Source organism: Lactuca virosa, chromosome 1 (assembly GCF_052849685.1).
Source record: "Lactuca virosa cultivar CGN04683 chromosome 1, Lactuca_virosa_CGN04683_v6, whole genome shotgun sequence".
NCBI lineage: Eukaryota > Viridiplantae > Streptophyta > Magnoliopsida > Asterales > Asteraceae > Lactuca > Lactuca virosa.
In genome coordinates, this window is record NC_136426.1 from 262,416,394 (window position 1) to 262,435,871 (window position 19,478).

General features: G+C 47.4%; 56 non-coding genes across 56 annotated transcripts; all 56 read left to right on the forward strand.

The window, feature by feature from the left end:
* The first annotated feature begins 170 nt into the window (after positions 1-170).
* LOC145146628 (5S ribosomal RNA) lies at positions 171-289 on the forward strand. The gene has a single exon (XR_013727563.1). It is a non-coding gene; the product is annotated as a 5S ribosomal RNA (ribosomal RNA).
* A 228-nt stretch (positions 290-517) lies between these two features.
* LOC145154904 (5S ribosomal RNA) lies at positions 518-636 on the forward strand. Its single transcript, XR_013735372.1, has one exon. It is a non-coding gene; the product is annotated as a 5S ribosomal RNA (ribosomal RNA).
* A 229-nt stretch (positions 637-865) lies between these two features.
* Positions 866-984, forward strand: LOC145146770 (5S ribosomal RNA). Its single transcript, XR_013727698.1, has one exon. It is a non-coding gene; the product is annotated as a 5S ribosomal RNA (ribosomal RNA).
* A 229-nt stretch (positions 985-1,213) lies between these two features.
* On the forward strand, positions 1,214-1,332 carry LOC145146543 (5S ribosomal RNA). The gene has a single exon (XR_013727482.1). It is a non-coding gene; the product is annotated as a 5S ribosomal RNA (ribosomal RNA).
* A 226-nt stretch (positions 1,333-1,558) lies between these two features.
* Positions 1,559-1,677, forward strand: LOC145154732 (5S ribosomal RNA). The gene has a single exon (XR_013735192.1). It is a non-coding gene; the product is annotated as a 5S ribosomal RNA (ribosomal RNA).
* Positions 1,678-1,906: 229 nt separating this feature from the next.
* LOC145145564 (5S ribosomal RNA) lies at positions 1,907-2,025 on the forward strand. Its single transcript, XR_013726530.1, has one exon. It is a non-coding gene; the product is annotated as a 5S ribosomal RNA (ribosomal RNA).
* Positions 2,026-2,250: 225 nt separating this feature from the next.
* LOC145154734 (5S ribosomal RNA) lies at positions 2,251-2,369 on the forward strand. The gene has a single exon (XR_013735193.1). It is a non-coding gene; the product is annotated as a 5S ribosomal RNA (ribosomal RNA).
* Positions 2,370-2,597: 228 nt separating this feature from the next.
* On the forward strand, positions 2,598-2,716 carry LOC145142387 (5S ribosomal RNA). The gene has a single exon (XR_013723444.1). It is a non-coding gene; the product is annotated as a 5S ribosomal RNA (ribosomal RNA).
* A 220-nt stretch (positions 2,717-2,936) lies between these two features.
* On the forward strand, positions 2,937-3,055 carry LOC145145422 (5S ribosomal RNA). Its single transcript, XR_013726396.1, has one exon. It is a non-coding gene; the product is annotated as a 5S ribosomal RNA (ribosomal RNA).
* Positions 3,056-3,280: 225 nt separating this feature from the next.
* Positions 3,281-3,399, forward strand: LOC145144038 (5S ribosomal RNA). Its single transcript, XR_013725059.1, has one exon. It is a non-coding gene; the product is annotated as a 5S ribosomal RNA (ribosomal RNA).
* Positions 3,400-3,625: 226 nt separating this feature from the next.
* Positions 3,626-3,744, forward strand: LOC145153701 (5S ribosomal RNA). Its single transcript, XR_013734195.1, has one exon. It is a non-coding gene; the product is annotated as a 5S ribosomal RNA (ribosomal RNA).
* A 228-nt stretch (positions 3,745-3,972) lies between these two features.
* LOC145154446 (5S ribosomal RNA) lies at positions 3,973-4,091 on the forward strand. The gene has a single exon (XR_013734918.1). It is a non-coding gene; the product is annotated as a 5S ribosomal RNA (ribosomal RNA).
* Positions 4,092-4,320: 229 nt separating this feature from the next.
* Positions 4,321-4,439, forward strand: LOC145154760 (5S ribosomal RNA). The gene has a single exon (XR_013735219.1). It is a non-coding gene; the product is annotated as a 5S ribosomal RNA (ribosomal RNA).
* Positions 4,440-4,669: 230 nt separating this feature from the next.
* LOC145144944 (5S ribosomal RNA) lies at positions 4,670-4,788 on the forward strand. Its single transcript, XR_013725942.1, has one exon. It is a non-coding gene; the product is annotated as a 5S ribosomal RNA (ribosomal RNA).
* Positions 4,789-5,017: 229 nt separating this feature from the next.
* LOC145154905 (5S ribosomal RNA) lies at positions 5,018-5,136 on the forward strand. Its single transcript, XR_013735373.1, has one exon. It is a non-coding gene; the product is annotated as a 5S ribosomal RNA (ribosomal RNA).
* Positions 5,137-5,365: 229 nt separating this feature from the next.
* LOC145145948 (5S ribosomal RNA) lies at positions 5,366-5,484 on the forward strand. Its single transcript, XR_013726898.1, has one exon. It is a non-coding gene; the product is annotated as a 5S ribosomal RNA (ribosomal RNA).
* A 229-nt stretch (positions 5,485-5,713) lies between these two features.
* Positions 5,714-5,832, forward strand: LOC145147012 (5S ribosomal RNA). Its single transcript, XR_013727930.1, has one exon. It is a non-coding gene; the product is annotated as a 5S ribosomal RNA (ribosomal RNA).
* A 225-nt stretch (positions 5,833-6,057) lies between these two features.
* Positions 6,058-6,176, forward strand: LOC145142517 (5S ribosomal RNA). The gene has a single exon (XR_013723571.1). It is a non-coding gene; the product is annotated as a 5S ribosomal RNA (ribosomal RNA).
* Positions 6,177-6,406: 230 nt separating this feature from the next.
* On the forward strand, positions 6,407-6,525 carry LOC145144945 (5S ribosomal RNA). Its single transcript, XR_013725943.1, has one exon. It is a non-coding gene; the product is annotated as a 5S ribosomal RNA (ribosomal RNA).
* A 229-nt stretch (positions 6,526-6,754) lies between these two features.
* Positions 6,755-6,873, forward strand: LOC145154906 (5S ribosomal RNA). Its single transcript, XR_013735374.1, has one exon. It is a non-coding gene; the product is annotated as a 5S ribosomal RNA (ribosomal RNA).
* Positions 6,874-7,102: 229 nt separating this feature from the next.
* On the forward strand, positions 7,103-7,221 carry LOC145145950 (5S ribosomal RNA). Its single transcript, XR_013726900.1, has one exon. It is a non-coding gene; the product is annotated as a 5S ribosomal RNA (ribosomal RNA).
* A 229-nt stretch (positions 7,222-7,450) lies between these two features.
* LOC145147014 (5S ribosomal RNA) lies at positions 7,451-7,569 on the forward strand. Its single transcript, XR_013727932.1, has one exon. It is a non-coding gene; the product is annotated as a 5S ribosomal RNA (ribosomal RNA).
* Positions 7,570-7,794: 225 nt separating this feature from the next.
* On the forward strand, positions 7,795-7,913 carry LOC145154735 (5S ribosomal RNA). The gene has a single exon (XR_013735194.1). It is a non-coding gene; the product is annotated as a 5S ribosomal RNA (ribosomal RNA).
* A 228-nt stretch (positions 7,914-8,141) lies between these two features.
* Positions 8,142-8,260, forward strand: LOC145154137 (5S ribosomal RNA). The gene has a single exon (XR_013734618.1). It is a non-coding gene; the product is annotated as a 5S ribosomal RNA (ribosomal RNA).
* A 220-nt stretch (positions 8,261-8,480) lies between these two features.
* LOC145144527 (5S ribosomal RNA) lies at positions 8,481-8,599 on the forward strand. Its single transcript, XR_013725539.1, has one exon. It is a non-coding gene; the product is annotated as a 5S ribosomal RNA (ribosomal RNA).
* A 231-nt stretch (positions 8,600-8,830) lies between these two features.
* LOC145154447 (5S ribosomal RNA) lies at positions 8,831-8,949 on the forward strand. The gene has a single exon (XR_013734919.1). It is a non-coding gene; the product is annotated as a 5S ribosomal RNA (ribosomal RNA).
* Positions 8,950-9,180: 231 nt separating this feature from the next.
* LOC145142593 (5S ribosomal RNA) lies at positions 9,181-9,299 on the forward strand. Its single transcript, XR_013723668.1, has one exon. It is a non-coding gene; the product is annotated as a 5S ribosomal RNA (ribosomal RNA).
* Positions 9,300-9,529: 230 nt separating this feature from the next.
* Positions 9,530-9,648, forward strand: LOC145146758 (5S ribosomal RNA). Its single transcript, XR_013727687.1, has one exon. It is a non-coding gene; the product is annotated as a 5S ribosomal RNA (ribosomal RNA).
* Positions 9,649-9,877: 229 nt separating this feature from the next.
* Positions 9,878-9,996, forward strand: LOC145154907 (5S ribosomal RNA). Its single transcript, XR_013735375.1, has one exon. It is a non-coding gene; the product is annotated as a 5S ribosomal RNA (ribosomal RNA).
* Positions 9,997-10,225: 229 nt separating this feature from the next.
* Positions 10,226-10,344, forward strand: LOC145145951 (5S ribosomal RNA). The gene has a single exon (XR_013726901.1). It is a non-coding gene; the product is annotated as a 5S ribosomal RNA (ribosomal RNA).
* Positions 10,345-10,573: 229 nt separating this feature from the next.
* Positions 10,574-10,692, forward strand: LOC145147015 (5S ribosomal RNA). Its single transcript, XR_013727933.1, has one exon. It is a non-coding gene; the product is annotated as a 5S ribosomal RNA (ribosomal RNA).
* Positions 10,693-10,917: 225 nt separating this feature from the next.
* Positions 10,918-11,036, forward strand: LOC145142715 (5S ribosomal RNA). The gene has a single exon (XR_013723783.1). It is a non-coding gene; the product is annotated as a 5S ribosomal RNA (ribosomal RNA).
* A 230-nt stretch (positions 11,037-11,266) lies between these two features.
* Positions 11,267-11,385, forward strand: LOC145144946 (5S ribosomal RNA). The gene has a single exon (XR_013725944.1). It is a non-coding gene; the product is annotated as a 5S ribosomal RNA (ribosomal RNA).
* A 229-nt stretch (positions 11,386-11,614) lies between these two features.
* LOC145154908 (5S ribosomal RNA) lies at positions 11,615-11,733 on the forward strand. Its single transcript, XR_013735376.1, has one exon. It is a non-coding gene; the product is annotated as a 5S ribosomal RNA (ribosomal RNA).
* Positions 11,734-11,962: 229 nt separating this feature from the next.
* Positions 11,963-12,081, forward strand: LOC145145952 (5S ribosomal RNA). The gene has a single exon (XR_013726902.1). It is a non-coding gene; the product is annotated as a 5S ribosomal RNA (ribosomal RNA).
* A 229-nt stretch (positions 12,082-12,310) lies between these two features.
* On the forward strand, positions 12,311-12,429 carry LOC145147016 (5S ribosomal RNA). Its single transcript, XR_013727934.1, has one exon. It is a non-coding gene; the product is annotated as a 5S ribosomal RNA (ribosomal RNA).
* A 225-nt stretch (positions 12,430-12,654) lies between these two features.
* On the forward strand, positions 12,655-12,773 carry LOC145154736 (5S ribosomal RNA). Its single transcript, XR_013735195.1, has one exon. It is a non-coding gene; the product is annotated as a 5S ribosomal RNA (ribosomal RNA).
* A 228-nt stretch (positions 12,774-13,001) lies between these two features.
* LOC145154139 (5S ribosomal RNA) lies at positions 13,002-13,120 on the forward strand. Its single transcript, XR_013734620.1, has one exon. It is a non-coding gene; the product is annotated as a 5S ribosomal RNA (ribosomal RNA).
* A 220-nt stretch (positions 13,121-13,340) lies between these two features.
* LOC145144528 (5S ribosomal RNA) lies at positions 13,341-13,459 on the forward strand. The gene has a single exon (XR_013725540.1). It is a non-coding gene; the product is annotated as a 5S ribosomal RNA (ribosomal RNA).
* Positions 13,460-13,691: 232 nt separating this feature from the next.
* Positions 13,692-13,810, forward strand: LOC145154448 (5S ribosomal RNA). Its single transcript, XR_013734920.1, has one exon. It is a non-coding gene; the product is annotated as a 5S ribosomal RNA (ribosomal RNA).
* Positions 13,811-14,042: 232 nt separating this feature from the next.
* On the forward strand, positions 14,043-14,161 carry LOC145142836 (5S ribosomal RNA). The gene has a single exon (XR_013723901.1). It is a non-coding gene; the product is annotated as a 5S ribosomal RNA (ribosomal RNA).
* Positions 14,162-14,392: 231 nt separating this feature from the next.
* Positions 14,393-14,511, forward strand: LOC145144947 (5S ribosomal RNA). The gene has a single exon (XR_013725945.1). It is a non-coding gene; the product is annotated as a 5S ribosomal RNA (ribosomal RNA).
* A 229-nt stretch (positions 14,512-14,740) lies between these two features.
* LOC145154909 (5S ribosomal RNA) lies at positions 14,741-14,859 on the forward strand. Its single transcript, XR_013735377.1, has one exon. It is a non-coding gene; the product is annotated as a 5S ribosomal RNA (ribosomal RNA).
* A 229-nt stretch (positions 14,860-15,088) lies between these two features.
* LOC145145953 (5S ribosomal RNA) lies at positions 15,089-15,207 on the forward strand. The gene has a single exon (XR_013726903.1). It is a non-coding gene; the product is annotated as a 5S ribosomal RNA (ribosomal RNA).
* Positions 15,208-15,436: 229 nt separating this feature from the next.
* Positions 15,437-15,555, forward strand: LOC145149168 (5S ribosomal RNA). The gene has a single exon (XR_013730024.1). It is a non-coding gene; the product is annotated as a 5S ribosomal RNA (ribosomal RNA).
* A 225-nt stretch (positions 15,556-15,780) lies between these two features.
* On the forward strand, positions 15,781-15,899 carry LOC145154737 (5S ribosomal RNA). Its single transcript, XR_013735196.1, has one exon. It is a non-coding gene; the product is annotated as a 5S ribosomal RNA (ribosomal RNA).
* Positions 15,900-16,127: 228 nt separating this feature from the next.
* Positions 16,128-16,246, forward strand: LOC145154140 (5S ribosomal RNA). The gene has a single exon (XR_013734621.1). It is a non-coding gene; the product is annotated as a 5S ribosomal RNA (ribosomal RNA).
* A 220-nt stretch (positions 16,247-16,466) lies between these two features.
* On the forward strand, positions 16,467-16,585 carry LOC145144529 (5S ribosomal RNA). The gene has a single exon (XR_013725542.1). It is a non-coding gene; the product is annotated as a 5S ribosomal RNA (ribosomal RNA).
* A 226-nt stretch (positions 16,586-16,811) lies between these two features.
* On the forward strand, positions 16,812-16,930 carry LOC145154454 (5S ribosomal RNA). The gene has a single exon (XR_013734926.1). It is a non-coding gene; the product is annotated as a 5S ribosomal RNA (ribosomal RNA).
* Positions 16,931-17,157: 227 nt separating this feature from the next.
* Positions 17,158-17,276, forward strand: LOC145153702 (5S ribosomal RNA). The gene has a single exon (XR_013734196.1). It is a non-coding gene; the product is annotated as a 5S ribosomal RNA (ribosomal RNA).
* A 229-nt stretch (positions 17,277-17,505) lies between these two features.
* Positions 17,506-17,624, forward strand: LOC145152571 (5S ribosomal RNA). The gene has a single exon (XR_013733103.1). It is a non-coding gene; the product is annotated as a 5S ribosomal RNA (ribosomal RNA).
* A 231-nt stretch (positions 17,625-17,855) lies between these two features.
* On the forward strand, positions 17,856-17,974 carry LOC145142957 (5S ribosomal RNA). Its single transcript, XR_013724020.1, has one exon. It is a non-coding gene; the product is annotated as a 5S ribosomal RNA (ribosomal RNA).
* Positions 17,975-18,203: 229 nt separating this feature from the next.
* On the forward strand, positions 18,204-18,322 carry LOC145143079 (5S ribosomal RNA). Its single transcript, XR_013724137.1, has one exon. It is a non-coding gene; the product is annotated as a 5S ribosomal RNA (ribosomal RNA).
* Positions 18,323-18,539: 217 nt separating this feature from the next.
* LOC145150141 (5S ribosomal RNA) lies at positions 18,540-18,658 on the forward strand. Its single transcript, XR_013730966.1, has one exon. It is a non-coding gene; the product is annotated as a 5S ribosomal RNA (ribosomal RNA).
* A 227-nt stretch (positions 18,659-18,885) lies between these two features.
* Positions 18,886-19,003, forward strand: LOC145147769 (5S ribosomal RNA). Its single transcript, XR_013728661.1, has one exon. It is a non-coding gene; the product is annotated as a 5S ribosomal RNA (ribosomal RNA).
* A 226-nt stretch (positions 19,004-19,229) lies between these two features.
* Positions 19,230-19,348, forward strand: LOC145154455 (5S ribosomal RNA). Its single transcript, XR_013734927.1, has one exon. It is a non-coding gene; the product is annotated as a 5S ribosomal RNA (ribosomal RNA).
* The last annotated feature ends 130 nt before the right edge of the window (positions 19,349-19,478 follow it).

Below are 19,478 nucleotides of genomic sequence, written 5' to 3' on the forward strand. Positions count from 1 at the left end.
TTTTTTTTCTTGCTATTTCTATGCTCGGGTGGCCTCCGTTTCATGGTTCATGGTCTTCGTATTTTTGGAACGGAGCCGATCGGTCACGTGGGTCCCACGCCTCGCGTACGAAAACAAAGGAGGTTCTGTGTCTTTTAAGACATACAAGCAATAAACATGGACAGTATTTCGGGTGCGATCATACCAGCACTAATGCACCGGATCCCATCGGAACTCCGCACTTAAGCGTGCTTGGGCGAGAGTAGTACTAGGATGGGTGACCCCATGGGAAGTCCTCGTGTTGCACCCCCCTTTTTCGTTGTCCGTTTGCGTTTTTTTAGATTTTACGTGCGGTTTTTTTTTGTTTTTTTTCTTTCTTGCTATTTCTATGCTCGGGTGGCCTCCGCTTCATGGTTGATGGTCTTCGTATTTTTGGAACGGAGCTGATCGGTCACGTGGGTCCCATGCCTCGCGTACGAAAACAAAGGAGGTTTTGCGTCTTTTAAGACATACAAGCAATAAGCATGGATAGTATTTCTGGTGCGATCATACCAGCACTAATGCACCGGATCCCATCAGAACTCCGCAGTTAAGCGTGCTTGGGCGAGAGTAGTACTAGGATGGGTGACCCCCTGGGAAGTCCTCGTGTTGCACCCCCCTTTTTCGTTGTCCGTTTGCGTTTTTTTAGATTTTACGTGCGGTTTTTTTTTGTTTTTTTTTCTTTCTTGCTATTTCTATGCTCGGGTGGCCTGCGCTTCATGGTTCATGGTCTTCGTATTTTTGGAACGGAGCCGATCGGTCACGTGGGTCCCACGCCTCGCGTACGAAAACAAAGGAGGTTCTGCGTCTTTTAAGACATACAATCAATAAGCATGGATAGTATTTCGGGTGCGATCATAGCAGCACTAATGCACCGGATCTCATTAGAACTCCGCAGTTAAGCGTGCTTGGGCGAGAGTAGTACTAGGATGGGTGACCCCCTGGGAAGTCCTCGTGTTGCACCCCCCTTTTTCGTTGTCCGTTTGCGTTTTTTTAGATTTTACGTGCGGTTTTTTTTTGTTTTTTTTTCTTTCTTGCTATTTCTATGCTCGGGTGGCCTCCGCTTCATTGTTGATGGTTTTCGTATTTTTGGAACGGAGCCGATCGGTCACGTGGGTTCCACGCCTCGCGTACGAAAACAAAGGAGGTTCTGCGTCTTTTAAGACATACAAGCAATAAGCATGGATAGTATTTCGTGTGCGATCATACAAGCACTAATGCACCGGATCCCATCAGAACTCCGCAGTTAAGCGTGCTTGGGCGAGAGTAGTACTAGGATGGGTGACCCCCTGGGAAGTCCTCGTGTTGCACCCCCCTTTTTCGTTGTCCGTTTGCGTTTTTTTAAATTTTACGTGCGGTTTTTTTTTGTTTTTTTTTTCTTGCTATTTCTATGCTCGGGTGGCCTCCGTTTCATGGTTCATGGTCTTCGTATTTTTGGAACGGAGCCGATCGGTCACGTGGGTCCCACGCTTCGCGTACGAAAACAAAGGAGGTTCTGTGTCTTTTAAGACATACAAGCAATAAGCATGGACAGTATTTCGGGTGCGATCATACCAGCACTAATGCACCGGATCCCATCAGAACTCCGCAGTTAAGCGTGCTTGGGCGAGAGTAGTACTAGGATGGGTGACCCCATGGGAAGTCCTTGTGTTGCACCCCCCTTTTTCGTTGTCCGTTTGCGTTTTTTTAGATTTTACGTGCGGTTTTTTTTTGTTTTTTTTTCTTTCTTGCTATTTCTATGCTCGGGTGGCCTCCGCTTCATGGTTGATGGTCCTCGTATTTTTGGAACGGAGCTGATCGGTCACGTGGGTCCCACGCCTCGCGTACGAAAACAAAGGAGGTTCTGCGTCTTTTAAGACATACAAGCAATAAGCATTGATAGTATTTCAGGTGCGATCATACCAGCACTAATGCACCGGATCCCATCAGAACTCCGCAGTTAAGCGTGCTTGGGCGAGAGTAGTACAAGGATGGGTGACCCCCTGGGAAGTCCTCGTGTTGCACCCCCCTTTTTCGTTGTCCGTTTGCGTTTTTTTAGATTTTACGTGCGGTTTTTTTTTGTTTTTTTTTCTTGCTATTTCTATGCTCGGGTGGCCTCCGTTTCATGGTTCATGGTCTTCGTATTTTTGGAACGGAGCCGATCGGTCACGTGGGTCCCACGCCTCGCGTACGAAAACAAAGGAGGTTCTGTGTCTTTTAAGACATACAAGCAATAAGCATGGACAATATTTCGGGTGCGATCATACCAGCACTAATGCACCGGATCCCATCAGAACTCCGCAGTTAAGCGTGCTTGGGCGAGAGTAGTACTAGGATGGGTGACCCCATGGGAAGTCCTTGTGTTGCACCCCCCTTTTTTGTTGTCCGTTTGCGTTTTTTTAGATTTTACGTGCGGTTTTTTTTTGTTTTTTTTCTTTCTTGCTATTTCTATGCTCGGGTGGCCTCCGCTTCATGGTTGATGGTCTTCGTATTTTTGGAACGGAGCTGATCGGTCACGTGGGTCCCACGCCTCGCATACGAAAACAAAGGAGGTTCTGCGTCTTTTAAGACATATAAACAATAAGCATGGATAGTATTTCGGGTGCGATCATACCAGCACTAATGCACCGGATCCCATCAGAACTCCGCAGTTAAGCGTGCTTGGGCGAGAGTAGTACTAGGATGGGTGACCCCCTGGGAAGTCCTCGTGTTGCACCCCCCTTTTTCGTTGTCCGTTTGTGTTTTTTTAGATTTTACGTGCGGTTTTTTTTTTCTTTCTTGCTATTTCTATGCTCGGGTGGCCTCCGCTTCATGGTTGATGGTTTTCGTATTTTTGGAACGGAGCCGATCGGTCACGTGGGTCCCACGCCTCGCGTACGAAAACAAAGGAGGTTCTGCGTCTTTTAAGACATAAAAGCAATAAGCATGGATAGTATTTCGGGTGCTATCATACCAGCACTAATGCACCGGATCCCATCAGAACTCCGCAGTTAAGCGTGCTTGGGCGAGAGTAGTACTAGGATGGGTGACCCCCTGGGAAGTCCTCGTGTTGTACCCCCCCTTTTTCGTTGCCCGTTTGCGTTTTTTTAGATTTTACGTGCGGTTTTTTTTTGTTTTCTTTCTTGCTATTTCTATGCTCGGGTGGCCACCGCTTCATGGTTGATGGTTTTCGTATTTTTGGAACGGAGTCGATAGGTCACGTGGGTCCCACGCCTCGCGTACGAAAACAAAGGAGGTTCTGCGTCTTTTAAGACATACAAGCAATAAGCATGGATAGTATTTCGGGTGCGATCATACCAGCACTAATGCACCGGATCCCATCAGAACTCCGCAGTTAAGCGTGCTTGGGTGAGAGTAGTACTAGGATGGGTGACCCCCTGGGAAGTCCTCGTGTTGCACCTCCCTCTTTTTCGTTGTCCGTTTGCGTTTTTTTAGATTTTACGTGCTGTTTTTTTTTGTTTTTTTTCTTGCTATTTCTATGCTCGGGTGGCCTCCGTTTCATGGTTCATGGTCTTCGTATTTTTGGAACGGAGCCGATCGGTCACGTGGGTCCCACGCCTCGCGTACGAAAACAAAGGAGGTTTTGTGTCTTTTAAGACATACAAGCAATAAGCATGGACAGTATTTCGGGTGCGATCATACCAGCACTAATGCACCGGATCCCATCAGAACTCCGCAGTTAAGCGTGCTTGGGCGGGAGTAGTACTAGGATGGGTGACCCCATGGGAAGTCCTCGTGTTGCACCCCCCTTTTTCGTTGTCCGTTTGCGTTTTTTTAGATTTTACGTGCGGTTTTTTTTTGTTTTTTTTCTTTCTTGCTATTTCTATGCTCCGGTGGCCTCCGCTTCATGGTTGATATTCTTCGTATTTTTGGAACGGAGCTGATCGGTCACGTGGGTCCCACGCCTCGCGTACGAAAACAAAGGAGGTTCTGCGTCTTTTAAGACATACAAGCAATAAGCATGGATAGTATTTTGGGTGCAATCATACCAGCACTAATGCACCGGATCCCATCAGAACTCCGCAGTTAAGCGTGCTTGGGCGAGAGTAGTACTAGGATGGGTGACCCCCTGGGAAGTCCTTGTGTTGCACCCCCTTTTTCGTTGTCCGTTTGCGTTTTTTTAGATTTTACGTGCGGTTTTTTTTTTGTTTTTTTTTCTTTCTTGCTATTTCTATGCTCGGGTGGCCTCCGTTTCATGGTTCATGGTCTTCGTATTTTTGGAATGGAGCCGATCGGTCACGTGGGTCCCACGCCTCGCGTACGAAAACAAAGGAGGTTCTGCGTCTTTTAAGACATACAAGCAATAAGCATGGATAGTATTTCGGGTGCGATCATACCAGCACTAATGCACCGGATCCCATCAGAACTCCGCAGTTAAGCGTGCTTGGGCGAGAGTAGTACTAGGATGGGTGACCCCCTGCGAAGTCCTCGTGTTGCACCCCCCTTTTTCGTTGTCCATTTGCGTTTTTTTAGATTTTACGTGCGGTTTTTTTTTGTTTTTTTTTTCTTTCTTGCTATTTCTATGCTCGGGTGGCCTCCGTTTCATGGTTCATGGTCTTCGTATTTTTGGAACGGAGCCGATCGGTCACGTGGGTCCCACGCCTCGCGTACGAAAACAAAGGAGGTTCTGTGTCTTTTAAGACATACAAGCAATAAACATGGACAGTATTTCGGGTGCGATCATACCAGCACTAATGCACCGGATCCCATCAGAACTCCGCACTTAAGCGTGCTTGGGCGAGAGTAGTACTAGGATGGGTGACCCCATGGGAAGTCCTCGTGTTGCACCCCCCTTTTTCGTTGTCCGTTTGCGTTTTTTTAGATTTTACGTGCGGTTTTTTTTTGTTTTTTTTTCTTTCTTGCTATTTCTATGCTCGGGTGGCCTCCGCTTCATGGTTGATGGTCTTCGTATTTTTGGAACGGAGCTGATCGGTCACGTGGGTCCCACGCCTCGCGTACGAAAACAAAGGAGGTTTTGCGTCTTTTAAGACATACAAGCAATAAGCATGGATAGTATTTCTGGTGCGATCATACCAGCACTAATGCACCGGATCCCATCAGAACTCCGCAGTTAAGCGTGCTTGGGCGAGAGTAGTACTAGGATGGGTGACCCCCTGGGAAGTCCTCGTGTTGCACCCCCCTTTTTCGTTGTCCGTTTGCGTTTTTTTAGATTTTACGTGCGGTTTTTTTTTGTTTTTTTTTCTTTCTTGCTATTTCTATGCTCGGGTGGCCTGCGCTTCATGGTTAATGGTCTTCGTATTTTTGGAACGGAGCCGATCGGTCACGTGGGTCCCACGCCTCGCGTACGAAAACAAAGGAGGTTCTGCGTCTTTTAAGACATACAATCAATAAGCATGGATAGTATTTCGGGTGCGATCATAGCAGCACTAATGCACCGGATCTCATCAGAACTCCGCAGTTAAGCGTGCTTGGGCGAGAGTAGTACTAGGATGGGTGACCCCCTGGGAAGTCCTCGTGTTGCACCCCCCTTTTTCGTTGTCCGTTTGCGTTTTTTTAGATTTAACGTGCGGTTTTTTTTTGTTTTTTTTTCTTTCTTGCTATTTCTATGCTCGGGTGGCCTCCGCTTCATGGTTGATGGTTTTCGTATTTTTGGAACGGAGCCGATCGGTCACGTGGGTTCCACGCCTCGCGTACGAAAACAAAGGAGGTTCTGCGTCTTTTAAGACATACAAGCAATAAGCATGGATAGTATTTCGGGTGCGATCATACAAGCACTAATGCACCGGATCCCATCAGAACTCTGCAGTTAAGCGTGCTTGGGCGAGAGTAGTACTAGGATGGGTGACCCCCTGGGAAGTCCTCGTGTTGCACCCCCCTTTTTCGTTGTCCGTTTGCGTTTTTTTAGATTTTACGTGCGGTTTTTTTTTGTTTTTTTTTCTTGCTATTTCTATGCTCGGGTGGCCTCCGTTTCATGGTTCATGGTCTTCGTATTTTTGGAACGGAGCCGATCGGTCACGTGGGTCCCACGCCTCGCGTACGAAAACAAAGGAGGTTCTGCGTCTTTTAAGACATACAAGCAATAAGCATGGATAGTATTTCGGGTGCGATCATACCAGCACTAATGCACCGGATCCCATCAGAACTCCGCAGTTAAGCGTGCTTGGGCGAGAGTAGTACTAGGATGGGTGACCCCCTGGGAAGTCCTCGTGTTGCACCCCCCTTTTTCGTTGTCCATTTGCGTTTTTTTAGATTTTACGTGCGGTTTTTTTTTGTTTTTTTTTTCTTTCTTGCTATTTCTATGCTCGGGTGGCCTCCGTTTCATGGTTCATGGTCTTCGTATTTTTGGAACGGAGCCGATCGGTCACGTGGGTCCCACGCCTCGCGTACGAAAACAAAGGAGGTTCTGTGTCTTTTAAGACATACAAGCAATAAACATGGACAGTATTTCGGGTGCGATCATACCAGCACTAATGCACCGGATCCCATCAGAACTCCGCACTTAAGCGTGCTTGGGCGAGAGTAGTACTAGGATGGGTGACCCCATGGGAAGTCCTCGTGTTGCACCCCCGTTTTTCGTTGTCCGTTTGCGTTTTTTTAGATTTTACGTGCGGTTTTTTTTTGTTTTTTTTTCTTTCTTGCTATTTCTATGCTCGGGTGGCCTCCGCTTCATGGTTGATGGTCTTCGTATTTTTGGAACGGAGCTGATCGGTCACGTGGGTCCCACGCCTCGCGTACGAAAACAAAGGAGGTTTTGCGTCTTTTAAGACATACAAGCAATAAGCATGGATAGTATTTCTGGTGCGATCATACCAGCACTAATGCACCGGATCCCATCAGAACTCCGCAGTTAAGCGTGCTTGGGCGAGAGTAGTACTAGGATGGGTGACCCCCTGGGAAGTCCTCGTGTTGCACCCCCCTTTTTCGTTGTCCGTTTGCGTTTTTTTAGATTTTACGTGCGGTTTTTTTTTGTTTTTTTTTCTTTCTTGCTATTTCTATGCTCGGGTGGCCTGCGCTTCATGGTTAATGGTCTTCGTATTTTTGGAACGGAGCCGATCGGTCACGTGGGTCCCACGCCTCGCGTACGAAAACAAAGGAGGTTCTGCGTCTTTTAAGACATACAATCAATAAGCATGGATAGTATTTCGGGTGCGATCATAGCAGCACTAATGCACCGGATCTCATCAGAACTCCGCAGTTAAGCGTGCTTGGGCGAGAGTAGTACTAGGATGGGTGACCCCCTGGGAAGTCCTCGTGTTGCACCCCCCTTTTTCGTTGTCCGTTTGCGTTTTTTTAGATTTAACGTGCGGTTTTTTTTTGTTTTTTTTTCTTTCTTGCTATTTCTATGCTCGGGTGGCCTCCGCTTCATGGTTGATGGTTTTCGTATTTTTGGAACGGAGCCGATCGGTCACGTGGGTTCCACGCCTCGCGTACGAAAACAAAGGAGGTTCTGCGTCTTTTAAGACATACAAGCAATAAGCATGGATAGTATTTCGGGTGCGATCATACAAGCACTAATGCACCGGATCCCATCAGAACTCTGCAGTTAAGCGTGCTTGGGCGAGAGTAGTACTAGGATGGGTGACCCCCTGGGAAGTCCTCGTGTTGCACCCCCCTTTTTCGTTGTCCGTTTGCGTTTTTTTAGATTTTACGTGCGGTTTTTTTTTGTTTTTTTTTCTTGCTATTTCTATGCTCGGGTGGCCTCCGTTTCATGGTTCATGGTCTTCGTATTTTTGGAACGGAGCCGATCGGTCACGTGGGTCCCACGCCTCGCGTACGAAAACAAAGGAGGTTATGTGTCTTTTAAGACATACAAGCAATAAGCATGGACAATATTTCGGGTGCGATCATACCAGCACTAATGCACCGGATCCCATCAGAACTCCGCAGTTAAGCGTGCTTGGGCGAGAGTAGTACTAGGATGGGTGACCCCATGGGAAGTCCTTGTGTTGCACCCCCCTTTTTCGTTGTCCGTTTGCGTTTTTTTAGATTTTACGTGCGGTTTTTTTTTGTTTTTTTTCTTTCTTGCTATTTCTATGCTCGGGTGGCCTCCGCTTCATGGTTGATGGTCTTCGTATTTTTGGAACGGAGCTGATCGGTCACGTGGGTCCCACGCCTCGCATACGAAAACAAAGGAGGTTCTGCGTCTTTTAAGACATATAAGCAATAAGCATGGATAGTATTTCGGGTGCGATCATACCAGCACTAATGCACCGGATCCCATCAGAACTCCGCAGTTAAACGTGCTTGGGCGAGAGTAGTACTAGGATGGGTGACCCCCTGGGAAGTCCTCGTGTTGCACCCCCCTTTTTCGTTGTCCGTTTGCGTTTTTTTAGATTTTACGTGCGGTTTTTTTTTTCTTTCTTGCTATTTCTATGCTCGGGTGGCCTCCGCTTCATGGTTGATGGTTTTCGTATTTTTGGAACGGAGCCGATCGGTCACGTGGGTCCCACGCCTCGCGTACGAAAACAAAGGAGGTTCTGCGTCTTTTAAGACATAAAAGCAATAAGCATGGATAGTATTTCGGGTGCAATCATACCAGCACTAATGCACTGGATCCCATCAGAACTCCGCAGTTAAGCGTGCTTGGGCGAGAGTAGTACTAGGATGGGTGACCCCCTGGGAAGTCCTCGTGTTGTACCCCCCCCCTTTTTCGTTGTCCGTTTGCGTTTTTTTAGATTTTACGTGCGGTTTTTTTTTGTTTTTTTTCTTTCTTGCTATTTCTATGCTCCGGTGGCCTCCGCTTCATGGTTGATATTCTTCGTATTTTTGGAACGGAGCTGATCGGTCACGTGGGTCCCACGCCTCGCGTACGAAAACAAAGGAGGTTCTGCGTCTTTTAAGACATACAAGCAATAAGCATGGATAGTATTTTGGGTGCAATCATACCAGCACTAATGCACCGGATCCCATCAGAACTCCGCAGTTAAGCGTGCTTGGGCGAGAGTAGTACTAGGATGGGTGACCCCCTGGGAAGTCCTTGTGTTGCACCCCCCTTTTTCGTTGTCCGTTTGCGTTTTTTTAGATTTTACGTGCGGTTTTTTTTTTTGTTTTTTTTTCTTTCTTGCTATTTCTATGCTCGGGTGGCCTCCGTTTCATGGTTCATGGTCTTCGTATTTTTGGAATGGAGCCGATCGGTCACGTGGGTCCCACGCCTCGCGTACGAAAACAAAGGAGGTTCTGCGTCTTTTAAGACATACAAGCAATAAGCATGGATAGTATTTCGGGTGCGATCATACCAGCACTAATGCACCGGATCCCATCAGAACTCCGCAGTTAAGCGTGCTTGGGCGAGAGTAGTACTAGGATGGGTGACCCCCTGGGAAGTCCTCGTGTTGCACCCCCCTTTTTCGTTGTCCATTTGCGTTTTTTTAGATTTTACGTGCGGTTTTTTTTTGTTTTTTTTTTCTTTCTTGCTATTTCTATGCTCGGGTGGCCTCCGTTTCATGGTTCATGGTCTTCGTATTTTTGGAACGGAGCCGATCGGTCACGTGGGTCCCACGCCTCGCGTACGAAAACAAAGGAGGTTCTGTGTCTTTTAAGACATACAAGCAATAAACATGGACAGTATTTCGGGTGCGATCATACCAGCACTAATGCACCGGATCCCATCAGAACTCCGCACTTAAGCGTGCTTGGGCGAGAGTAGTACTAGGATGGGTGACCCCATGGGAAGTCCTCGTGTTGCACCTCCCTTTTTCGTTGTCCGTTTGCGTTTTTTTAGATTTTACGTGCGGTTTTTTTTTGTTTTTTTTTCTTTCTTGCTATTTCTATGCTCGGGTGGCCTCCGCTTCATGGTTGATGGTCTTCGTATTTTTGGAACGGAGCTGATCGGTCACGTGGGTCCCACGCCTCGCGTACGAAAACAAAGGAGGTTTTGCGTCTTTTAAGACATACAAGCAATAAGCATGGATAGTATTTCTGGTGCGATCATACCAGCACTAATGCACCGGATCCCATCAGAACTCCGCAGTTAAGCGTGCTTGGGCGAGAGTAGTACTAGGATGGGTGACCCCCTGGGAAGTCCTCGTGTTGCACCCCCCTTTTTCGTTGTCCGTTTGCGTTTTTTTAGATTTTACGTGCGGTTTTTTTTTGTTTTTTTTTCTTTCTTGCTATTTCTATGCTCGGGTGGCCTGCGCTTCATGGTTAATGGTCTTCGTATTTTTGGAACGGAGCCGATCGGTCACGTGGGTCCCACGCCTCGCGTACGAAAACAAAGGAGGTTCTGCGTCTTTTAAGACATACAATCAATAAGCATGGATAGTATTTCGGGTGCGATCATAGCAGCACTAATGCACCGGATCTCATCAGAACTCCGCAGTTAAGCGTGCTTGGGCGAGAGTAGTACTAGGATGGGTGACCCCCTGGGAAGTCCTCGTGTTGCACCCCCCTTTTTCGTTGTCCGTTTGCGTTTTTTTAGATTTAACGTGCGGTTTTTTTTTGTTTTTTTTTCTTTCTTGCTATTTCTATGCTCGGGTGGCCTCCGCTTCATGGTTGATGGTTTTCGTATTTTTGGAACGGAGCCGATCGGTCACGTGGGTTCCACGCCTCGCGTACGAAAACAAAGGAGGTTCTGCGTCTTTTAAGACATACAAGCAATAAGCATGGATAGTATTTCGGGTGCGATCATACAAGCACTAATGCACCGGATCCCATCAGAACTCTGCAGTTAAGCGTGCTTGGGCGAGAGTAGTACTAGGATGGGTGACCCCCTGGGAAGTCCTCGTGTTGCACCCCCCTTTTTCGTTGTCCGTTTGCGTTTTTTTAGATTTTACGTGCGGTTTTTTTTTGTTTTTTTTTCTTGCTATTTCTATGCTCGGGTGGCCTCCGTTTCATGGTTCATGGTCTTCGTATTTTTGGAACGGAGCCGATCGGTCACGTGGGTCCCACGCCTCGCGTACGAAAACAAAGGAGGTTCTGCGTCTTTTAAGACATACAAGCAATAAGCATGGATAGTATTTCGGGTGCGATCATACCAGCACTAATGCACCGGATCCCATCAGAACTCCGCAGTTAAGCGTGCTTGGGCGAGAGTAGTACTAGGATGGGTGACCCCCTGGGAAGTCCTCGTGTTGCACCCCCCTTTTTCGTTGTCCATTTGCGTTTTTTTAGATTTTACGTGCGGTTTTTTTTTGTTTTTTTTTTCTTTCTTGCTATTTCTATGCTCGGGTGGCCTCCGTTTCATGGTTCATGGTCTTCGTATTTTTGGAACGGAGCCGATCGGTCACGTGGGTCCCACGCCTCGCGTACGAAAACAAAGGAGGTTCTGTGTCTTTTAAGACATACAAGCAATAAACATGGACAGTATTTCGGGTGCGATCATACCAGCACTAATGCACCGGATCCCATCAGAACTCCGCACTTAAGCGTGCTTGGGCGAGAGTAGTACTAGGATGGGTGACCCCATGGGAAGTCCTCGTGTTGCACCCCCCTTTTTCGTTGTCCGTTTGCGTTTTTTTAGATTTTACGTGCGGTTTTTTTTTGTTTTTTTTTCTTTCTTGCTATTTCTATGCTCGGGTGGCCTCCGCTTCATGGTTGATGGTCTTCGTATTTTTGGAACGGAGCTGATCGGTCACGTGGGTCCCACGCCTCGCGTACGAAAACAAAGGAGGTTTTGCGTCTTTTAAGACATACAAGCAATAAGCATGGATAGTATTTCTGGTGCGATCATACCAGCACTAATGCACCGGATCCCATCAGAACTCCGCAGTTAAGCGTGCTTGGGCGAGAGTAGTACTAGGATGGGTGACCCCCTGGGAAGTCCTCGTGTTGCACCCCCCTTTTTCGTTGTCCGTTTGCGTTTTTTTAGATTTTACGTGCGGTTTTTTTTTGTTTTTTTTTCTTTCTTGCTATTTCTATGCTCGGGTGGCCTGCGCTTCATGGTTAATGGTCTTCGTATTTTTGGAACGGAGCCGATCGGTCACGTGGGTCCCACGCCTCGCGTACGAAAACAAAGGAGGTTCTGCGTCTTTTAAGACATACAATCAATAAGCATGGATAGTATTTCGGGTGCGATCATAGCAGCACTAATGCACCGGATCTCATCAGAACTCCGCAGTTAAGCGTGCTTGGGCGAGAGTAGTACTAGGATGGGTGACCCCCTGGGAAGTCCTCGTGTTGCACCCCCCTTTTTCGTTGTCCGTTTGCGTTTTTTTAGATTTAACGTGCGGTTTTTTTTTGTTTTTTTTTCTTTCTTGCTATTTCTATGCTCGGGTGGCCTCCGCTTCATGGTTGATGGTTTTCGTATTTTTGGAACGGAGCCGATCGGTCACGTGGGTTCCACGCCTCGCGTACGAAAACAAAGGAGGTTCTGCGTCTTTTAAGACATACAAGCAATAAGCATGGATAGTATTTCGGGTGCGATCATACAAGCACTAATGCACCGGATCCCATCAGAACTCTGCAGTTAAGCGTGCTTGGGCGAGAGTAGTACTAGGATGGGTGACCCCCTGGGAAGTCCTCGTGTTGCACCCCCCTTTTTCGTTGTCCGTTTGCGTTTTTTTAGATTTTACGTGCGGTTTTTTTTTGTTTTTTTTTCTTGCTATTTCTATGCTCGGGTGGCCTCCGTTTCATGGTTCATGGTCTTCGTATTTTTGGAACGGAGCCGATCGGTCACGTGGGTCCCACGCCTCGCGTACGAAAACAAAGGAGGTTATGTGTCTTTTAAGACATACAAGCAATAAGCATGGACAATATTTCGGGTGCGATCATACCAGCACTAATGCACCGGATCCCATCAGAACTCCGCAGTTAAGCGTGCTTGGGCGAGAGTAGTACTAGGATGGGTGACCCCATGGGAAGTCCTTGTGTTGCACCCCCCTTTTTCGTTGTCCGTTTGCGTTTTTTTAGATTTTACGTGCGGTTTTTTTTTGTTTTTTTTCTTTCTTGCTATTTCTATGCTCGGGTGGCCTCCGCTTCATGGTTGATGGTCTTCGTATTTTTGGAACGGAGCTGATCGGTCACGTGGGTCCCACGCCTCGCATACGAAAACAAAGGAGGTTCTGCGTCTTTTAAGACATATAAGCAATAAGCATGGATAGTATTTCGGGTGCGATCATACCAGCACTAATGCACCGGATCCCATCAGAACTCCGCAGTTAAACGTGCTTGGGCGAGAGTAGTACTAGGATGGGTGACCCCCTGGGAAGTCCTCGTGTTGCACCCCCCTTTTTCGTTGTCCGTTTGCGTTTTTTTAGATTTTACGTGCGGTTTTTTTTTTCTTTCTTGCTATTTCTATGCTCGGGTGGCCTCCGCTTCATGGTTGATGGTTTTCGTATTTTTGGAACGGAGCCGATCGGTCACGTGGGTCCCACGCCTCGCGTACGAAAACAAAGGAGGTTCTGCGTCTTTTAAGACATAAAAGCAATAAGCATGGATAGTATTTCGGGTGCAATCATACCAGCACTAATGCACTGGATCCCATCAGAACTCCGCAGTTAAGCGTGCTTGGGCGAGAGTAGTACTAGGATGGGTGACCCCCTGGGAAGTCCTCGTGTTGTACCCCCCCCCCTTTTTCGTTGTCCGTTTGCGTTTTTTTAGATTTTACGTGCGGTTTTTTTTTGTTTTTTTTCTTTCTTGCTATTTCTATGCTCCGGTGGCCTCCGCTTCATGGTTGATATTCTTCGTATTTTTGGAACGGAGCTGATCGGTCACGTGGGTCCCACGCCTCGCGTACGAAAACAAAGGAGGTTCTGCGTCTTTTAAGACATACAAGCAATAAGCATGGATAGTATTTTGGGTGCAATCATACCAGCACTAATGCACCGGATCCCATCAGAACTCCGCAGTTAAGCGTGCTTGGGCGAGAGTAGTACTAGGATGGGTGACCCCCTGGGAAGTCCTTGTGTTGCACCCCCCTTTTTCGTTGTCCGTTTGCGTTTTTTTAGATTTTACATGCGGTTTTTTTTTTTGTTTTTTTTTTCTTTCTTGCTATTTCTATGCTCGGGTGGCCTCCGTTTCATGGTTCATGGTCTTCGTATTTTTGGAATGGAGCCGATCGGTCACGTGGGTCCCACGCCTCGCGTACGAAAACAAAGGAGGTTCTGCGTCTTTTAAGACATACAAGCAATAAGCATGGATAGTATTTCGGGTGCGATCATACCAGCACTAATGCACCGGATCCCATCAGAACTCCGCAGTTAAGCGTGCTTGGGCGAGAGTAGTACTAGGATGGGTGACCCCCTGGGAAGTCCTCGTGTTGCACCCCCCTTTTTCGTTGTCCGTTTGCGTTTTTTTAGATTTTACGTGCGGTTTTTTTTTGTTTTTTTTTTTCTTTCTTGCTATTTCTATGCTCGGGTGGCCTCCGTTTCATGGTTCATGGTCTTCGTATTTTTGGAACGGAGCCGATCGGTCACGTGGGTCCCACGCCTCGCGTACGAAAACAAAGGAGGTTCTGTGTCTTTTAAGACATACAAGCAATAAACATGGACAGTATTTCGGGTGCGATCATACCAGCACTAATGCACCGGATCCCATCAGAACTCCGCACTTAAGCGTGCTTGGGCGAGAGTAGTACTAGGATGGGTGACCCCATGGGAAGTCCTCGTGTTGCACCCCCCTTTTTCGTTGTCCGTTTGCGTTTTTTTAGATTTTACGTGCGGTTTTTTTTTGTTTTTTTTTCTTTCTTGCTATTTCTATGCTCGGGTGGCCTCCGCTTCATGGTTGATGGTCTTCGTATTTTTGGAACGGAGCTGATCGGTCACGTGGGTCCCACGCCTCGCGTACGAAAACAAAGGAGGTTTTGCGTCTTTTAAGACATACAAGCAATAAGCATGGATAGTATTTCTGGTGCGATCATACCAGCACTAATGCACCGGATCCCATCAGAACTCCGCAGTTAAGCGTGCTTGGGCGAGAGTAGTACTAGGATGGGTGACCCCCTGGGAAGTCCTCGTGTTGCACCCCCCTTTTTCGTTGTCCGTTTGCGTTTTTTTAGATTTTACGTGCGGTTTTTTTTTGTTTTTTTTTCTTTCTTGCTATTTCTATGCTCGGGTGGCCTGCGCTTCATGGTTCATGGTCTTCGTATTTTTGGAACGGAGCCGATCGGTCACGTGGGTCCCACGCCTCGCGTACGAAAACAAAGGAGGTTCTGCGTCTTTTAAGACATACAATCAATAAGCATGGATAGTATTTCGGGTGCGATCATAGCAGCACTAATGCACCGGATCTCATCAGAACTCCGCAGTTAAGCGTGCTTGGGCGAGAGTAGTACTAGGATGGGTGACCCCCTGGGAAGTCCTCGTGTTGCACCCCCCTTTTTCGTTGTCCGTTTGCGTTTTTTTAGATTTAACGTGCGGTTTTTTTTTGTTTTTTTTTCTTTCTTGCTATTTCTATGCTCGGGTGGCCTCCGCTTCATGGTTGATGGTTTTCGTATTTTTGGAACGGAGCCGATCGGTCACGTGGGTTCCACGCCTCGAGTACGAAAACAAAGGAGGTTCTGCGTCTTTTAAGACATACAAGCAATAAGCATGGATAGTATTTCGGGTGCGATCATACAAGCACTAATGCACCGGATCCCATCAGAACTCCGCAGTTAAGCGTGCTTGGGCGAGAGTAGTACTAGGATGGGTGACCCCCTGGGAAGTCCTCGTGTTGGACCCCCCTTTTTCGTTGTCCGTTTGCGTTTTTTTAGATTTTACGTGCGGTTTTTTTTTGTTTTTTTTTCTTGCTATTTCTATGCTCGGGTGGCCTCCGTTTCATGGTTCATGGTCTTCGTATTTTTGGAACGGAGCCGATCGGTCACGTGGGTCCCACGCCTCGCGTACGAAAACAAAGGAGGTTATGTGTCTTTTAAGACATACAAGCAATAAGCATGGACAATATTTCGGGTGCGATCATACCAGCACTAATGCACCGGATCCCATCAGAACTCCGCAGTTAAGCGTGCTTGGGCGAGAGTAGTACTAGGATGGGTGACCCCATGGGAAGTCCTTGTGTTGCACCCCCCTTTTTCGTTGTCCGTTTGCGTTTTTTTAGATTTTACGTGCGGTTTTTTTTTGTTTTTTTTCTTTCTTGCTATTTCTATGCTCGGGTGGCCTCCGCTTCATGGTTGATGGTCTTCGTATTTTTGGAACGGAGCTGATCGGTCACGTGGGTCCCACGCCTCGCATACGAAAACAAAGGAGGTTCTGCGTCTTTTAAGACATATAAGCAATAAGCATGGATAGTATTTCGGGTGCGATCATACCAGCACTAATGCACCGGATCCCATCAGAACTCCGCAGTTAAACGTGCTTGGGCGAGAGTAGTACTAGGATGGGTGACCCCCTGGGAAGTCCTCGTGTTGCACCCCCCTTTTTCGTTGTCCGTTTGCGTTTTTTTAGATTTTACGTGCGGTTTTTTTTTTCTTTCTTGCTATTTCTATGCTCGGGTGGCCTCCGCTTCATGGTTGATGGTTTTCGTATTTTTGGAACGGAGCCGATCGGTCACGTGGGTCCCACGCCTCGCGTACGAAAACAAAGGAGGTTCTGCGTCTTTTAAGACATAAAAGCAATAAGCATGGATAGTATTTCGGGTGCAATCATACCAGCACTAATGCACTGGATCCCATCAGAACTCCGCAGTTAAGCGTGCTTGGGCGAGAGTAGTACTAGGATGGGTGACCCCCTGGGAAGTCCTCGTGTTGTACCCCCCCCTTTTTCGTTGCCCGTTTGCGTTTTTTTAGATTTTACGTGCGGTTTTTTTTTGTTTTCTTTCTTGCTATTTCTATGCTCGGGTGGCCACCGCTTCATGGTTGATGGTTTTCGTATTTTTGGAACGGAGTCGATCGGTCACGTGGGTCCCACGCCTCGCGTACGAAAACAAAGGAGGTTCTGCGTCTTTTAAGACATAAAAGCAATAAGCATGGATAGTATTTCGGGTGCGATCATACCAGCACTAATGCACCGGATCCCATCAGAACTCCGCAGTTAAGCGTGCTTGGGCGAGAGTAGTACTAGGATGGGTGACCCCCTGGGAAGTCCTCGTGTTGCACCTCCCTCTTTTTCGTTGTCCGTTTGCGTTTTTTTAGATTTTACGTGCGGTTTTTTTTTGTTTTTTTTTCTTGCTATTTCTATGCTCGGGTGGCCTCCGTTTCATGGTTCATGGTCTTCGTATTTTTGGAACGGAGCCGATCGGTCACGTGGGTCCCACGCCTCGCGTACGAAAACAAAGGAGGTTCTGTGTCTTTTAAGACATACAAGCAATAAGCATGGACAGTATTTCGGGTGCGATCATACCAGCACTAATGCACCGGATCCCATCAGAACTCCGCAGTTAAGCGTGCTTGGGCGGGAGTAGTACTAGGATGGGTGACCCCATGGGAAGTCCTCGTGTTGCACCCCCCTTTTTCGTTGTCCGTTTGCGTTTTTTTAGATTTTACGTGCGGTTTTTTTTTGTTTTTTTTTCTTTCTTGCTATTTCTATGCTCCGGTGGCCTCCGCTTCATGGTTGATGTTCTTCGTATTTTTGGAACGGAGCTGATCGGTCACGTGGGTCCCACGCCTCGCGTACGAAAACAAAGGAGGTTCTGCGTCTTTTAAGACATACAAGCAATAAGCATGGATAGTATTTTGGGTGCAATCATACCAGCACTAATGCACCGGATCCCATCAGAACTCCGCAGTTAAGCGTGCTTGGGCGAGAGTAGTACTAGGATGGGTGACCCCCTGGGAAGTCCTCGTGTTGCACCCCCCTTTTTCGTTGTCCGTTTGCGTTTTTTTAGATTTTACGTGCGGTTTTTTTTTTGTTTTTTTTTTCTTTCTTGCTATTTCTATGCTCGGGTGGCCTCCGTTTCATGGTTCATGGTCTTCGTATTTTTGGAACGGAGCCGATCGGTCACGTGGGTCACACGCCTCGCGTACGAAAACAAAGGAGGTTATGCGTCTTTTAAGACATACAAGCAATAAGCATGGATAGTATTTCGGGTGCGATCATACCAGCACTAATGCACCGGATCCCATCAGAACTCCGCAGTTAAGCGTGCTTGGGCGAGAGTAGTACTAGGATGGGTGACCCCCTGGGAAGTCCTCGTGTTGCACCCCCCTTTTTCGTTGTCCGTTTGCGTTTTTTTAGATTTTACGTGCGGTTTTTTTTTGTTTTTTTTTCTTTCTTGCTATTTCTATGCTCGGGTGGCCTCCGCTTCATGGTTGATGGTTTTTGTATTTTAGGAACGGAGCCGATCGGTCACGTGGGTCCCACGCCTCGCGTACGAAAACAAAGGAGGTTCTGCGTCTTTTAAGACATAAAAGCAATAAGCATGGATAGTATTTCGGGTGCGATCATACCAGCACTAATGCACCGGATCCCATCAGAACTCCGCAGTTAAGCGTGCTTGGGCGAGAGTAGTACTAGGATGGGTGACCCCCTGGGAAGTCCTCGTGTTGCACCCCCTTTTTCGTTGTCCGTTTGCATTTTTTTAGATTTTACGTACGGTTTTTTTTCTTTCTTGCTATTTCTATGCTCGGGTGGCCTCCGCTTCATGGTTGATGGTTTTCGTATTTTTGGAACGGAGCCGATCGGTCACGTGGGTCCCACGCCTCGCGTACGAAAACAAAGGAGGTTCTGCGTCTTTTAAGACATAAAAGCAATAAGCATGGATAGTATTTCAGGTGCTATCATACCAGCACTAATGCATCGGATCCCATCAGAACTCCGCAGTTAAGCGTGATTGGGCGGGAGTAGTACTAGGATGGGTGACCCCCTGGGAAGTCCTCGTGTTGCACCCCCCCCCCCTTTTTCGTTGCCCGTTTGCGTTTTTTAGATTTTACGTGCGGTTTTTTTTGTTTTCTTTCTTGCTATTTCTATGCTCGGGTGGCCACCGCATCATGGTTGATGGTTTTCGTATTTTTGGAACGGAGCCGATCGGTCACGTGGGTCCCACGCCTCGCGTACGAAAACAAAGGAGGTTCTGCATCTTTTAAGACATAAAAGCAATAAGCATGGATAGTATTTCGGGTGCGATCATACCAGCACTAATGCACCGGATCCCATCAGAACTCCGCAGTTAAGCGTGCTTGGGCGAGAGTAGTACTAAGATGAGTGACCCCTGGGAAGTCCTCGTGTTGCACCCCCCCTTTTTCGTTGCCTGTTTGCGTTTTTTAAGATTTTACGTGCGGTTTTTTTTTTGTTTTCTTTCTTGCTATTTCTATGCTCGGGTGGCCACCGCTTCATGGTTGATTGTTTTCGTATTTTTGGAACGGAGCCGATCGGTCACGTGGGTCCCACGCCTCGCGTACGAAAACAAAGGAGGTTCTGCGTCTTTTAAGACATAAAAGCAATAAGCATGGATAGTATTTCGGGTGCGATCATACCAGCACTAATGCACCGGATCCCATCAGAACTCCGCAGTTAAGCGTGCTTGGGCGAGAGTAGTACTAGGATGGGTGACCCCCTGGGAAGTCCTCGTGTTGCACCTCCCTCTTTTTCGTTGTCCGTTTGCGTTTTTTTAGATTTTACGCGCGGTTTTTTTTTGTTTTTTTTTCTTGCTATTTCTATGCTCGGGTGGCCTCCGTTTCATGGTTCATGGTCTTCGTATTTTTGGAACGG